This window comes from Petaurus breviceps, unplaced genomic scaffold (assembly GCF_028583685.1).
Source record: "Petaurus breviceps papuanus isolate PSGF00001 unplaced genomic scaffold, PetGlider_PUasm1.0 90847, whole genome shotgun sequence".
NCBI classification, from domain to species: Eukaryota; Metazoa; Chordata; class Mammalia; order Diprotodontia; family Petauridae; genus Petaurus; species Petaurus breviceps.
Window position 1 is genome coordinate 8,435,695 of NW_027187360.1, and position 16,487 is coordinate 8,452,181.

General features: G+C 38.9%; 1 protein-coding gene and 1 long non-coding RNA gene across 2 annotated transcripts in view; both read left to right on the plus strand.

Annotated features, from left to right (window-relative positions):
- Positions 1 to 16,487, plus strand: part of PFDN4 (prefoldin subunit 4) — a 371,852-nt gene that overhangs the window by 180,426 nt on the left and 174,939 nt on the right. The window lies entirely within an intron of this gene.
- LOC138149433 (uncharacterized) overlaps positions 15,992 to 16,487 on the plus strand; it is a 75,690-nt gene continuing 75,194 nt past the window's right edge. Inside the window, exon 1 of the long non-coding RNA XR_011165325.1 lies at positions 15,992 to 16,093. This is a non-coding gene — a long non-coding RNA (uncharacterized lncRNA). The remainder of the gene's footprint in view (positions 16,094 to 16,487) is intronic.

Genomic DNA, 16,487 nt, shown 5'->3' on the forward strand with positions numbered 1-16,487 from the left:
CATCAGCTGATTTTCTAGCACTATGAACTGATCATATTCTAATAAGTTTCTTGCACAAAATATGTGCTTAATAAATGCATATTGATTTTTGATTTTTCTGTGTACACATTTTAACTCCTCTACTAGAATATAAATTCCTTGGGAGAAGAGACTTTATCTTAATTAAAACTAATTAAGTGTGATCACAACCTGATAAAATATAAGAGATACCTCATCTAGATTCAGGTGATCTGATTCTGATCTCATGCCTATCACTTTGCCACCTGTTGGACCCTTGGCAGGTCACTTAAATCTCCCTGAATCTCAGTTTCTCCAAATCTCTAAAATTCCTTAGAGTTTTAACATTTGATTCTGAACATAAAACAGAAACCTACCTCTATCCAAAAATTGCAGTTCCCAAAGTGTTCTTGCTGCCAGGTAGGTAGGTTGTATAGGATTCTTTGGTAGGATGGACCAACAGTAAACTATTAACTGGAGACATTTACAGCTATTTACAGACATTTCAGCTATTTAGTTCCTGCCTCAAAATGTTCAGTTGTGACTGGAGTGATAATCTCTGTTTCTTTTTTGAACAGGGCTAATTTCTCACATGTTATTGACTTTGGGAGGCTGGTGAAAATACTTCATTATACAAAACTGTCCTAGAATATAAGAGTCTCCAGAAATATTGAGATGTCAGGGTCCTCTGTGTGGATAGATATATTAGTTAGAAAGCTGTTGTAAATAAGAATTTTTTTGCTGACATTCCCATAAAAACCATTTGGGATATGATTTTTACAAGCTGCCCATTATGTTTCCCTTGTGTGTGAAGATTCACAAACTATCCATCAGGGAATTTTCAGACCCTTCATGAATATAGATCACAGAGGATCATAGGATTTAGACCTGGAAGGGAACTTAATTGATCCATCCCCTTTAATTTATAGAAAAAGTAACTGGGGCCGGAGAGGGGAAGTAGTTTGTCTCAGGTCATATAGTCAGTAAGCAGCAGTGTTGGGATTTGAGCCCAGCTTGTGTTTAAATCATGTCTGACTCTTTACCATCTGGTAAAGATACTGGAGATGTTTGCCATTTCCTTTTCCAGTTCATTTTACAGATGAGGAGACTGAGGCATAAAGAGTGAAGTGAATTGCCTAGGGTCACATGGCTAATAAGTGTCTGAGGCCAGATTTGAAGACAGGTCTTCTTGACTCCAGACCAGGCATGCTGCCCACTGTGCCACCTAGTTGCCCAAGCTTATCTGACTATATCTAGTTAAAGGGATGCCAAGGATGGAATTTATACTACACAGAATCTCTTCCCTCAGCACTCTATCTCCTGTTTTCAGAAACTGCAAAAAGAAAAGATTGTTTTATAATGAAGTATTTTCACCAGCCACCCAAAACCAATCACATGCCAGAAATTATTTCTGTCCAAAAAAGAAAAAAATACATAAAGGATTGGGTAAATTAGAAAATAATTGTATTTTAAAATAATTGGTCTCCTTTATAATGCTATGTATTTTTATATTATACATTTAATTTTTTTTGATGAGGGGTCTATAGGCTTCACCAGACTGCCAAAGGGGTTCATGGTACAAAAAAAGATGAAGAACCCCTGGACTGATCTATAATGTCCCTTCCAGTTCACAGAGCCTATAATTTTGATGGAGAAGTATCTAGCTTTTTGCAATGGTAAGAACTGAACCAGGTCCTCCCCAGTTCTCTCTCCACCCCTGCATTTATTAGCAAAACACAGATAAATAAATGATAGACTATAAGCCAGTTAGGGATTTCTTTATGTGGGAGCTTCCAGAGCAGAGAAAAGGTTACTGTGTCAGAATGGAGACAGGGAGTTGTTGTGTTTTTTGTAGCTCTGTGGGTGTAAGAGGCATTTGTTGCCACAATAATTCGCCTGTAGTAGCGTTTTTCTCTTCTTATAAAGTATGCCCTGATGATAACAATATTATGCTAAATATTTGAATTTATTAATAATTTCTCCTCGGGTCCAAAATGTTATCTTGAATGGCATCAGTTCTACTGGAGTTTTATAGTTACGCTGTTCTCTCTCTCTCTCTCTCTCTCTCTCTCATTTTCTCCCCTTCCCTCCCAGTTCCTAATGAGGATTTGTTTTTATTGAAGCTATGGAAATATTTCCAGTTTGCAGGAAATTTCCCAAGAAATATGTTCCAGGTAGTAAGACTATGTGTCTAATTAAAGCTATTTTTAAGATATAAAAGACAGTTAGGTTGCTTACTGGATAGAGCACTGGCCCCAGAGTCAGGAGGACCGAGTTCAAATTCGCTTTTTAGACTCTTATTAGCTATGTGACTCTGGGCAAGATACTTAACCCTGGCTCCAAAAAACACAAAACAAAAATATATGAAAAGCAGAATGAGGTTCTCCCATCTAAGTACATTCCCATATTAAACTAATATTGAGTAGAATCCATGAATGAAAGGAAAAATGTTTTTTTTTCTTAAATACTGTGTGCAAAGCACTGTACTAAGTGCTGAGGATACAAGTGGAAAAGAGGAAATAGTCTTTGCTCTCAAAGAGCTCATATTTGAATATGGGAGACCACCACTAATAATAATAATAACTTCTATTTAGTACTTACTACTATATGCCAGGTACCGTACTGAGTGCTCTACAATTATTATTTCATTTGGTCCTCACAACCAACCTGGGAGGTAGGCACTATTATTATCTCCATTTTCTAGATAAGGAAACTATGGCAAACAGGGTTTAAATGACTTGCTCAGGGTCATTGTGCCACCAGCTGCCCATATACAAGAAATTTCAGCTGCAAGCCAGATGGAAATGCCCCATGGTCCTTAGGGCATTACAGCAAAGAAGATAATGTATCTTTAATGTCATTTCCCCTGATAAAACCGTATTTCTGTGATGTTGAACCACTTGATAATGCCAAGGACTTTGGAGGCCAAAAACTTTCTTTCCTAAGTGTTAGTAGCTGTGGCTGCTGAGGGGGCAGTGGCTTCATTTTGCATTGGTAGTGGTAAAGACTACCAATCCCTTTGTCACAGGGATTGCCCCCCCCCCCCTTGTTGATGGCTATAGGGATAGTTCTTGAAGCAGAACCAGTAGGAGGCACATATTTTCTCAAGGCTTTTGGGGTCAGGGTCCAGGGCTACCTCCATTGGGATCTGAGGGGAAACAGTGGTACCAGTTGCTGCTTTGAATCTCCTTGTGCGTTCTGTTTCATGTCCCTTTCTCAAGGTTCCTTGCTACTTCAGCTAGTCTAGTCTGTCCATCCCATATGTAGCAGTTGGTAGGGCTGACTGGACCCTTCTCCACTGAGGGTCTGAGCTTGGGAGCAGAGCTAGTGTTCTAGAGGGTGCTGCTATTTCTAGGGCTCTTGGGTTCAAGGTTCTAGGCTGTCTTCTTCAAAATAATGGGAGGCGGTAGTTGAAGAACTGGTATGGTAACTAAAACATTTGTTTCTCAATGCAATGCTTCCTCCTATAGTCAGGTTTATATTTATTCCACACAACTTGAGAAGAGAAATTATTTCATTCTTTGCATTTTGTTCCTGATACCTAGTAGGACTTGTTGATTAATTGTTTAATTACATGCAAACATCCTTCATCCCTACTCTAGTCCTTAAGTAATGCTTTATTAATTAGCTGGGCTAAAAATAATAGAATCAGAATTAAAGTCTACTTTGGGTCAATTAGTGGAAACTATTTGAAATATGGGTCAGTAGATAAGAAGTAAATTAAGTTCTTCCTCTTTGCAGAAATTCTATTAATAAATGGGACTTTTCGGTCTGTTTCTGCATGTATGCACATATGATTATGTGTTACTATTGTATCAGTGACCCTAGGCAACTCTCTGACTACAATATTATAACAAAAAACATTTAATATTAATATAGTGCTTAAGGTTTGAGAAGCATTTTGCAAATATTATCTCATTTGAGCCTCACAACAAAACTCAGAGGTGGGTGCCATTATCATCCCCATTTTATAGATGGGGAATCTGAAGCAAGCAAATGTGAATTTCTGAAGATTACATAGCCAGTGTCTGAGACAGGATGTGAATTTGGGTTTTTCTGACTTTGAATCTTCTGCTCTAGTCATCATCCCAGTTTACCTAAGTGGAGGGATTTTGCTCAGCGGAAAGCATGCTGTACAGATGAAGTCACATGTCTGTCTCATTCCTCTCAACTTTCTCCTTCTGTATTGCTGCAAATGTTGCAATATACAATAGAAGTTATAAAGCTTATCATATCTTTAGATCCAATGATTTTGTTGCTAGAACTTTATTCTAAAAATATCACAAAAGGGGAAAGGGAATGATCTGTGCAAAAATATTCACGGCTGCTCTATTTGTACTAACAATAAAAAAGGTAAACAACTTATATATTCAACAATTGGAGAATGGTTTAAATACACTGTGTTATATTAATGTACTAGATTATTGTCATATTCTGAAAATAGTAAATGTGAAACACAATGATATATGAAGAGACTTATACAAGTGATACAAAGGGAGATGACCAGAATAATCATAGCTGGCCTTTTTATGGTTCTTCATGTATGTTATCTAATTTGATTCTCAAAAGACCCTGTGAAATAGACACTACTATTGTTGCCATATTGGTGAGGAATTGAGGCTAAAGGACAGTAAAATCCTTGCTCTGACACATATTGCTTGTGTGATCTAGGGCAAGTCACTTAATATCTCTAAAAAAACTTTTATGTAAGATTTTTACTTGTCATGATTTGTTTTCATTGATGGTGATAAAATTTATAATTATAAAAAGAAAAAAAAGATTTGCCTCATTCTAAACTGAGGGCCTGATGATGTGAAAAAGTAACCATGGAAGTAGTCAGGAGATTGTCCCTGTTGCCCTGTTGATTAGGGAACAAGAAGATATTTCATTTGCTGAGAAGAAAGACTTGCTTGCTAATCATAGCTTACAGACAATTCCCTAATGTTTGCCACAGATGTGGAAAATAATATTGTGGCTCAGATTCATGTTGGATGAATTTTTCCCCCTAAACTATGAATTTAGTGTTCATGGGAGTTCAAAGGATGCAACCCAGCACAACGTAGCCAGTTTTCCCAGATCTGGTACCATCACTTACATCTGATTTTGTGCTTACAACTCCCTTACTATTCCAGCATCAAGGTTGCTTTTATTGGATAAGCCTTACTTAGCTGTATCTCCACAAAGCCTTCAATTCCACTTTCATGAGAAACTTTCAACGGAGATTTGGACTCTTTGCTTTCCCCAGAAATGGATAGAATTCCCCAGACCATCTCTTGAGAATATTTAATAGCCTGAGGGGGAAAATATTATCTGTTATAGAGACAAAAATAGCTAGGAATTCCACAGGATCAAAGAATTTTGGGATTGGAAGGAATCTCATCATCTATCTACTCTAAGGTATGTCTGGAAAATAATCTATTTGTTACTTGTGACAAGATTTTAGTCTTGACTTGAAGATCTCCAGGGACAAGGCACACATTGTTTCTTGCGACAACTCATTCTACTCTTGAATAGTTCTAATTATTAAGCAGTTTCTCCTTATCTCAAACCTATAGTTGCTTGGTTGCCATTTCAGCCCTTCTCTCCTTGTTCTGACCTCTGTAATCAAGCATAACAAATCGAATTCATTATCCAGATGGTAGACTTTAGAATGCTAGAAGACAGATATCTTGTTAAAAGAAGATTTGTAAGAAAAAGGTATACCTCCCCATTATGCCTTTTCCTCTCCAGGCTAAAAATCCTCATTTTGTTCAATAGATTCTCATATGGGGGTCATCTTCAGTCATCCTAATCTATATTTTGGCGCTGGACTCAGATGGCTCTAGAGGAGAGAGTGAGGCTGGTGACTTTGCACAGCCTTGCCTCACTTAAATCCAGTTCACTTGCAAGTCATGGCATCATCTTCTTTACGTGATGGGCCTCTCAGAAAATGAAGAACAAAGAGCAGATTCTCACATAGGACGAATTCACTAAGATCATTGCTTTCCTTTGCATGCTCTTTTGAAATCTACAACTCAGGGCGGCTAGGTGGCACAGCGAATCGAGCACTGGGCCTGGAGTCAGGAGGACTTGAGTGCAAATCTGACCTCAGACATGTAACACTGTACTAGCCATGCGACCTAAGTCACTTAACCCCAATTGCCCTTTCTCCCAAAAAAAAAAAAAAAAAAAAAAAAGAAAGAAATCCACAACTCATCTGATCAAAGAATTTGGAGTTGTAAGGGGCCTTAGAAAGCAAATAGTCCATCCCTTTATTTTATAGATGAGGAAACTGAAGTCCAGAAAAATTAAATGATTTATCCAATGTCTCAGAGTAGAAGAAAATTAAGACTCAAACCCAAATGCTCTCAAACTACAGATTTCCACTTTGGCTACACTGCGTCTCTGTTCAACAAACATTTATTAAGTGCTTCCTTTGAAGAAGTCTAAGGGTGGCAGCATTACACAGTTGATAGAGAGATGGCCTTGAAACGAGTTTGAATCAAGTCTCTATTATGTACTGGCTCTCTGACTTTGGGCAAGCCATTTAACCCCTCAAGTGCCCTAAAAAACTCTCTAAGAGTTTAAATTGCAGAGATGTTTTCAATCTGTATTAGTGCAAGGAGTTGCCATATCTGGGAGTGTCCTATATCATTGAAATCACAGGTTCAGAACCAATTCTTTCTCCCCATGTGTAAGTCTATGTGTTGGTATACCTAGGAAGGTACGTATGTAGGTAGATAGGTAGATAAATAAATGGATAGATGGATGGATTGACATATAGATTCTATTAGAGATAAATAACAGATAGATGATAGAAAGATAGAAATAGATAGATGATAGATAGATAGATAGATAGATAGATAGATAGATAGATAGATAGGTAGATAGATAGATAGAATGCTTTACCTCTCTATGTGCCAGGTACTGTGCAAAGTACTGTGGACAGAAATAAACAAAGAAGATAATTCCTACCATCTTGGAGATAGAAAGATTGTTTCCTTTTCTCAAGAACTTTATAATTTAATTGCCTTTGGTACCCTCTCCCAAAGTGTGCAGGGCTCTAATGGCGCTGTAGATTTTTGAAAGAGATGACAGCTTTCCCTCAGATAGCTTTAAACAATACAAAAATATATATTACTGGGGCAGCTAGGTGGTGCAGTGAATAGAGCACAGGCCCTGGAGTCAGGAGTGCCTGAGTTCAAATCCAGCCTCAGACGCTTAACACTTACTAGCCATGTGATCTTGGGCAAGTCACTTAACCCCAGTTGCTCTGCCTTCCCCCCTCCAAAAATAAAAAAGCAAAAAAAAATGTATTACTTTCTTTTTCTCATATTATTTCTGAATGTGCTACTCTTTGCAGTTCATTCTCTGTCTTGTAAATGCCAGACTTAAATTGTTAGCTAATTGACGTGTTTCCAACATCTTTCTCTCTCCAATTTCCCAATTTGTTTTCTCTTTTTTCCATATGGTTTTCTTCCTTTTTTCCATATGTACAAATGACTTGCAATCAACTTCACGAAAACTCATGCATGTTAGGAAGCTCTGCTGGAGATAGAGTTTATGGAGTTTAATGATGGATATTTGAACCTCAGATGTTTTATTTTAGTCCCAGGTGATAAAGCTGCCTCCCAAGTCACTCCTCCTCCACTTGACCCAGCAGTGGTTCAGGATCCTGGACCAATAGCTCTGCTATGCCATGGCCTGGAAAATAATAATTCTCTTTTCTATGGTGCTTTGAAGTTTATGAGCACAAGTTTACACATTGTTGTTCTCTGAACAACTCTGTGAGGTAGGTAGTAGGTAGGTAGAAAAGAAGCTAAGACCCAGACACTGGAAATATTCTGCCTCGCCTGAGCCTGAAGATACTGAACCTGAGACTGAACTAAACTCTGACTCCTCGGGTCAGGGCTTTTTCCCCTTGTCCCATGAGTGGGCCCTTCCTCTGTCAGGCCCAGGCTTGTCTTCAGGTTCCCTTGGATGAGGCGTTAATTTGAATTCACATCTTTGTTTGTTTTCTTATGCAGCTTCAAACTTGGGTCAATATTATCCTAGATAGTTTGGCACCAAGAGTAAATGCCAATGTATTACTCAGAGCAATTAACCTTTATTCTTCAACGAGGCAAAGACACTATAGTCCTGTCCTAGTTCTGCTACTTATGAGCTCTGTGATATTGGTTAAACCAGTTGTAACCAACCAACCAAAAAGGATTTATTCAGCGCTAACTGTATGACAGGCACTGTGATAAGCACCAGAAATTCAGGGAAAGTGAAAATAGTCACTGACCCCAAGAAGCTGATGTTCTAATTGGGGAAGAAAATATAAACAACAGGTGGTAGTTATCCCAGCCTTCGGGACCTTATTTGGTGTTTTCTTGGCAAAGATACCAGAGCAGTTTGCAATTTCTTTCTCCACTTCATTTTATAGATGAGGAAACTGAGACAGACAGAGTTAAGTGACTTGTCCAGGGTCACACAACTAAGAAGTATCTGAAGCCAGATTTGAACTCAGGAAGAGAGATCTTCCTGACTCCAGGCCTGTCACTCTATCCACTGCTCCACCTGGCTGCCCCAAACACAAGGTACCACTAAGACAGATTCAGAGTAGGTGAGAAATAATTTTCAAAGGGAAGGCATTAGCAGCTTGGGGAACCAGGAAAGGATAGCTCCTCTGTTTGGGCCTCAGTTTCCTCATCTGTATAATTAGAGAGCTACTCTAGATGATTTTAAGGGTCCTTTGAACTCCAAATCCTGGGATCCAAAGATGCCCAGGATTTTCTTCTGTGGTTCCAAACAACTGTGCTATCTCACCTGCCTTACCTAGAAAAAGCATTAACCCTTGAATCCTTTCTCTGACAACATCCAATTCAGATAGATTTTGAAGTCTAGAGTATAATCAGTAGAGTGTTGCCTTTTTGTCTCTTGATCCTCAATAGACATTTTCTACTTCCAGCCCCAATAACTCATGAAGGCTGAAAGCAAATATCTGATTTTATTCACTATTGGCAAAAAGTACATATTTACAGGATGTCTATGTGAGTGATAGAGTGTGTGATTTGGGTTCATTATTTCCACACATGTTATTTTGTTGACCCTTGTATTTCAAACTTAAGAACACTTGAGATTGGTGTAAAGACTATTACTCACAGAATAATAAAATTTTGGGTTGCCTGGGACCCTAGGGATTATCTAGGCCACTTTCTTTGTCTTGCAGAAGAGAAAATTGAAGACCAAGGAGGGGGGAGATTGGTCTACCAATAGTCACAGCTAGTTAGTATCTCATCTGCTTCTAGAGTCCAGGTGTTCTAACTCCAGTTTCATGTTTTTTTTTTTGTTTATTTCTAAATCACTCCAGAAGTTCTGGTACTCCAGTGGTTCTGTGGTTACATTTGGGGTGGGGAGCAGTTACTCCTTCCAGTGGGACTTATCATAACCTGACCATTCCACTCAACTTTCTTCTTTATGTCTTTCCATAAATTCCTCACAGTGGGTCCACCCAATGTCCTAGAGACCCTTGCTATTTTTTCACTTTGCCGCTAAAAATAGAACATAGGGGATCTCAATTGGCTCTACCTCACTCCCAATGCACAACCAGTGCATTTTTTTTCCAGTCACACATTTCTCTGATAAAATCCTTCATATAAATTGCTGGTATAATTCCTTATTTGAATGTATTGTCACCTGCTCATGCCCCCAGAAGACAACTGAGATATATCAGTAACTACCAACCCATTCACCTACATTTGCATCTATACAATTTTTTTAATGAAAAAAATCTGCACATGGACTGAGGGTATCCTTGCTGAGTATATTAGAAGAGGAAGGCATTCACAAACAAGATTCTACAGTAGACTGCTATACCACAGCTGCTTCAAATGAATTTTAAGTGTACCTTATTATAAATGAATGATTGTAAAACTTAATTCTCAAATAGGGAGTAAAGACTTCCTTATTGTAGGTGAAACGTAATGATTTAATTTGAATCCATATGCCTTTCTGCTGGTCTCAGTGCCATTCCAGAGACAACATGCATAACCTTTTCCTTGCATGGGCATATTTCAATGCTGCAAAGGAGTCATGATTTCATTGGTGGGGTGTTCTCTTTCCAGTGTTGTAATGATGGAATGGTGCCTTTTCAGAGGATTTGCAGCTGGATGGAAACTAAAAGTCATTTAGTTCGATTAATTCATTCTATAGATGAAGATAAAAGCCCAGAAAGAAAAAATGGCTTCATGCCTTAGCAAATGGTATCACGAGTTGGTGCGGCCTCCAAAATTATCACCTAGTATCTATGCTTCTAGAAACAAGCTTCTTAAAGCTTAGACTTGTCTTTGGACAATGGATTCACTTAGTTGGGCCTCTAGTTGAAGACTTGCCAAGTTAGTAGGGCCTGTTAGAGCTTTTATCCTACTCTGTCATAATCAAGGCTCACCTTCACACCAAGATGAGCCATAGAAGGAAGATTTTAATGGAGGATGTAGAGTTATCTAGTATAGAATCCCCAAGGCACCACTTGTGAAACTCAAGATTCAGTGTGGGATTAATGTTTAGACAGGGCTTCATTGTACAGAGTGAGATGTTGGGTTTTTCACCCTCTGGCATAATTACTCCCTTCTTGTGAATACTCTCTCAACTGTTTACATTGTATAAATGATCATAAAATGACACCTCCCTTTTTAAAATCCTAGAATAGGTATACACACAGCATCAGCTGTAAAGAGATTTCCCAAAGAGACAATGCAACACTTCTCAGGAAATCTGTCATCTGAAGTATGGCTTTGGGTTCTTGCCAATGGATTTTAAAGGAAAGAGGAAATAACTACAGTAACTGAATTATCCCTCCATCCACTCTCAAATAACCACTGAATCAGGAACTTAAAAAAGTTCCCAATATTTGTTCATTAGTCAATATTAATTTATTCAACCAACATGCAGTACTCAGTAATTCAGTCAATAGATGTCAATTAACTATGTTCCAGTCACTGTGCTAAGTGCTGGGGATACAAATAAGAAAAGATAGCTAGTCCCTCCCCTCAAGGAGCTTATACTCTAGTGGGAGTGGGGGTGGGGCAACAATACGCAAAAGGAAACCAAAATCTTTGCCTTCTAATCAGAGAGGCAGAGGGTACTGATGAGGACTGAGTAGTAACTGCTCACTCTGCCCAAATTTGGGCTTTAGGCACTAGGAGAAACAGGAAGTTTAGATTAGGCATCATTTTTGTCTTTGTGGAGTTTGCAGTCTAGTAGGCTCGTAGGGCACACATGCAGATAATTATAATATAAACATTTGCATGGTAAGTATATTAGAAAAGTAAGAAGGTGCATGTGAAGTCCAAGGGGGAAGGTCATTACTAGTTGGGGAGCTAAAGATCAGTACAGACTTTATGGAGAAAATGTCTTTGAGTTGGGCTTTAATGGATGGGTAGGCAAGATGAGGAGGGAGTGCAATCTAGGCATAGGGAACGGCATCATGAAAGGGCTAGTCATGTTGAGGAGGCAGTGAATGACTTAGACATAAGAAAGATGAAATTGGAGAGGCATTGACATTGGCAGCGGCTTTCAATGTCATACTGCAGAACTGAACCTTGGTTGTGAGGGAGTCATTGAAGATTTTTGAGCAGAGAATGATAGCATGCCTATCCTCAGGAATTCCTCACTTTCCAGATATTCAAGATATTTCTTGTCCAAGAAATGCCAAGTGTTCATAAGATCTAGAGCTGTAAGAGACGTCAGAGATTATTTGGTCCAATCTCCTCATTTTACAGATGAGGAAACTGAGGTAGAAGGAGGCTAAGTGACTTCTCTAAGGTTACTTAAGTAATAAGTATCAGAGATAAGATTTGATTTCAAATCTAGTGCTATTTCCAACAGTGACAGTGAAATTTAGAAGGTTCCCCTGCTTTCCCCAAATGTAAACATTTGTTACCTCTAGGTCTTCCCCTTACTAGGAAGTGTTTGCCAAACCTCTTCTGTTCTCTCCAGTTATAAACTAAGGTCACCCTAGAGTTTGTATTTGTCTTCACATCTGTGAGGGGCAGCAAGGTGGTACAAGTGGTAAAGTGCAGGATGTGAAGGCAGGAAGACCTGAGTTCAAATCTGGCCTCAGACATTTACTAGCTGTGTGATCCTGGGCAAGTCACTTAACCCTGTTTACCTCAGTTCCCCATCTGTAAAATGAGCTGGAGAAGGAAATGGAAAACACTGGAGTATCTTTGCCAAGAAAACCCCAAATGGGGTCACAAAGAGTTGGACATGACTGAAAACAACTTAATAACAACTACCAAATCTGTGGAAGTGTTTTTATATATTCACAGACCTGATCATTTTGCTGGGGTTGTATTTTTTTTGGTCTCCAACTACAATAATGGTTCCTTATCACAATCAATAAGTAAATGATACTCCAGCAACTTCTGAAAATATTGCCCAGGCCCCTAAGAAGCTGAAGCAATAACATAGTTCCTATATTTTTTTTCAGTTCTATTGATTCAAAAGATTTCAAAATTATTATCAGTGACTAAAAAAACCCTAAAATTTAGGATGGGCTATCCATGATTCAGAAATAACTCACTGTTTGCTCTGAGAAGAAGTTGTAGATGTGGAAAAACCACTTAACATTTTTATAATCTCATTGTTGGAAAGGCTCTCAGAGGTCACCTCTACCTAAACTTCTATCTACTTGAGAATGCCTTCTGCAACATTATCAGTTCTCTGAACATTATCAGCCTCTGAAGACCTACAAAAATAAGGAATTCACCATCTCCACAGCTAGCTCAATCCACTTTTGGATGCTTCCAATTGTTTATAATAATGATGCTGATGATGACAATGATAGCTAGCATTTATATAAGTGCCACAAGGTTTGTGAAGCTGGAAGTTAATTCATTTGATTCTCTCAACAAACCTCTGAGGTAAGGGTGTTATTATTCTTATAATTATTCCTGTTTTCTTGTTGGTGAGTCATTTCAGTTGTGTCCGACTCTTTGTGACTTCATTTTTGGTTTTCTTCCCGAAGACTGGTTTGCCATTTTCTTCTCTAGGTCATTTTACAGATGAGGAAAATGAGTCACAAAGCGGCCAAGTGCCTTACCCCGGGTCATATAATTAGTAATGTCTGAGGTAGGATTCAATGTCAGGTGTTCTGGACTCCAAGTCCCACGCTCGTGTCATTGTAGTACTTTGTGGCCTATTAGAAAGATTTCACTTACCGATGACCATAAATCTGCCTCTCAATAATTTCTACCCATCATTCCTAGTTCTGCCTCTTGGACCTCAGCAAAATAAGCCTAGCGTCTCTTCTACATGACAGGTTTTCAAATACTGTTTAGTGAATGAAAGATGAAATAACTGAGGAAACAAAGGTTAAAATCTCCACGGATTTGGATTTATTAAGGAATGCATGCCAATTTCATGACAAATCAGGACTAGGCCTCCTCAGCTTGCCACTGGACTCTGAATACAGGGGGAAACAAATTTTCATGCACTAAAAGAAAATATCAGGATATAAACTAGGATGACAAGTTAGGTAATCTGATTTCTAGTTGGAGGAAATAATTAGGGTTTTTCCAAATTGGGAGGGGAGAGCAAACAGGTGCAATTCCCTAAAATCAGAAAAAGAGGTGTTCCACTCCCTCCAAGGGTCTATATTCAATCAAAGAAACAATAATTGACCAGTACGGGACCCTTTTTCAGATAAGAAATATGGATTGTAAGAAATATGCATGGTTGTGAGCAAACTTGCATCAGTCTTTGTATCTGACTGAGTTTCTGGCTGGCATAACCTAGGTTAGGGGTGGGGAACATGGGGCCTTGAGGTCACAGGTGGCTCTCTAGGTCCTTAAGTGTAGCCTTTTGACTGAGTCCAAGTTTTACAGAACAAATACTTTTATTAAGGGGATTTGTTCTGTGAAGTTTGGATTCAGTCAAAAGGTTGCCCTTGAGGACCTAGATGGCCACAAGTGGCCTCGAGGTCCCAGGTTCCCCATCCCTGGTCTAAGGCCTTAGTTAAATGTCTCTAAGCAGTAGGGAGAGGTGGTCCAGTTTCCCAGTCATGCAAGGCTAGGTTCAAACAATGCAATAAAGTTTTCTCATGATTCCCATAATCGAATAAAGTTTTCTCACAAGACAGAAATTGGACTAGACTCATAACTGAATAGAAAGTGTAATTGAGCTAGCTCCAAAGTTGAGTCATAAGATAGAGTCATTGTGGTTCACTCAGTTCCCACAATTACCTCACTTTGAAGATGACTGTCACATTCTAAATCTTCATTCTATCCTACAGAAGTACCTGTTTCAGCTAAATCCTCCAAACTGGCAGGAGCTACCCACTTACTGCAGATGAGCTTGTGGTGGGTTAATTACTCTTTTGATTCTGTTCTGTATACATAGAGTGCCATGGGCAATGGAAGAAGGGAGCTAGATTCAGATAAAGGAGGAAGGAAGACCCTTCCAGCTGCCTTCTCTCTGTCTCTCTCTAAAGGACTAAGAAGGGGAATTTTTTTGGTGAAATCTTCTCAAATTGTATTAGGGTTCCTCAGATATCTAGTTGTGACACTTACTTGATTGTTGGGTTTTTTTTTTTTTTGGTTTTGGTTTTATCCAGATCTGTGATGTCTTGGATTTAGGGAACTTTCCATTTAGGAAATTCCGCTACTGTCATATATTAGCAACTTTTAGTCTTGGAATTGGAAAATTGAGAGGTTAAGTGACTTATCCACGGTCTCACAACCAGTACATTTCAAAGGTAGGACTTGAACTCAAGACTGTCTGAATCTGAGACTGATTACCACCTCAGACTGCCTCTCAACCGAGACATCAGCACAGATCAGATAATGGAAGTTAACATAATTACTTCACTGGTCATCATAACTGGGTAGTACTACTGATTACCTAGCCGATTCCAGCTGTTGCCTTGATAATTTGTTCTACCATCCCAATCATCTGAAAAGTTCTGTTCTTCTTTTAGCTTAGCTAGTGAGGGACCTCAGATTTCACAAAATCTTCATTTGACCAACATAGGAAATGTTACCTCCTGGCCTTTATTTTGGTCTAAAAATGAAATGGCAGCTGCCCAATTTTTGCCAGGACATTTATACCCAGAAAAGATGAAATAAGTATGTATAAGAAGAGGAACAAAGCTAGTTATTAATGAGTACATATATTCTAAACATATTATACTGTCAATTGACCTATAGTGGAGTTATTTGTCCAGCTGGCTTGTGAGTGTTTAATTCTGCCACATAACTTGCTAGAAGAAGAAAAAAAATGAAGTGCTTTTTTCCCCCTCAGTTTTGTCTGGAATTATGCACTCCCATCCTTCCTTGGGGCAGAGAGGAACAATAACCCTATTGACAGCATTATGGGACCTGAATCAAGGTCTGCTTTCATAATTTCTGTTTTTGTGTTTGTGTATAATTATTTAAACTTCTTAGGTCATGGGGTCTCCTCCTATATTGGAAGGCTGCCTTATTTTCATATCTGTGCTATGAAAAACCCAAAGAATACAGTAAAGATTGAATTTTCCCCTCCTGAATAGATTGAAGACTTTATGAATTTTAAGTGGTTTCTCAGCATCAACAATTTATTCTTGGAGCAAGAGGCAAGTCATTCATGAATCATGGAACAGCTCGTCCTAAATTAAGTTCAGTCCATTTCACTTCTAAGGAAGCAGCATTCAGAATTCATAGGGTGGATTTTTTTCTTCTCTAGAAGAAACTAATTAATTCATTTAACAATTATATTAAACTGCCCCCCCCACCCAGTGTTTAAGTTGTAATTTTGAGAGAAAATGGTAAATGTTTTCATTCAATTTCCTAAGGAGGAATTACTACATTCCTGCTTAATTTCTTCCTCTTGGGGTGGTGGTGGTGGTTCATTTTGGCAGATTTTTAACTTCACTGTCTCCAGCTGTTAAATGGGTTGCCTAGTCAGTCACTTCCTGAAGAGTCAGAGTGAAATCATAGAATGCAGAACTGGGAGAGACTTCAGAAATGACTTAGTCCAATTCTCTCCTTTTTTTTTGCAGGAGAAAGCTGAGGTTCAGGGATGTGAAGAATGACTTGCCCAAGGTCACAAGGGCAGTGAGAGAATAGGACTCAAACCTACATCCTCTGACCTGCAGGTCAGTACAGCCTCTCCACACCACAAAGGAGGATAAGATTCAGAGTGAGGAGGAAGGGACTTTGGAAATGATTTAATCCAAACACACACACACACACACACACACACACACACACACACTTTCTCTCCCTCTCTGTCTCTCTCTATCTCTCTGTGTCTCTCTCAGTCTTTCTCTATCTCTCTGTCTCTCTGTCTTTGTCTCTCTCTGTCTCTTTCTGTCTCTGTCTCTCTCCACCTCTGTGTCTCTGTCTCTGTCTCTCTCTGTCTCTGTCTTTCTCTCTCTGTCTCTGTCTTTCTCTACCTCTGTGTCTCTGTCTTTCTGTCTGTCTCTCTGTCTTTCTGTCTCTCTCTGTCTCTCTCCCTTTGTCTCTGTCTCTTTCTGTCTCTGTCTGTCT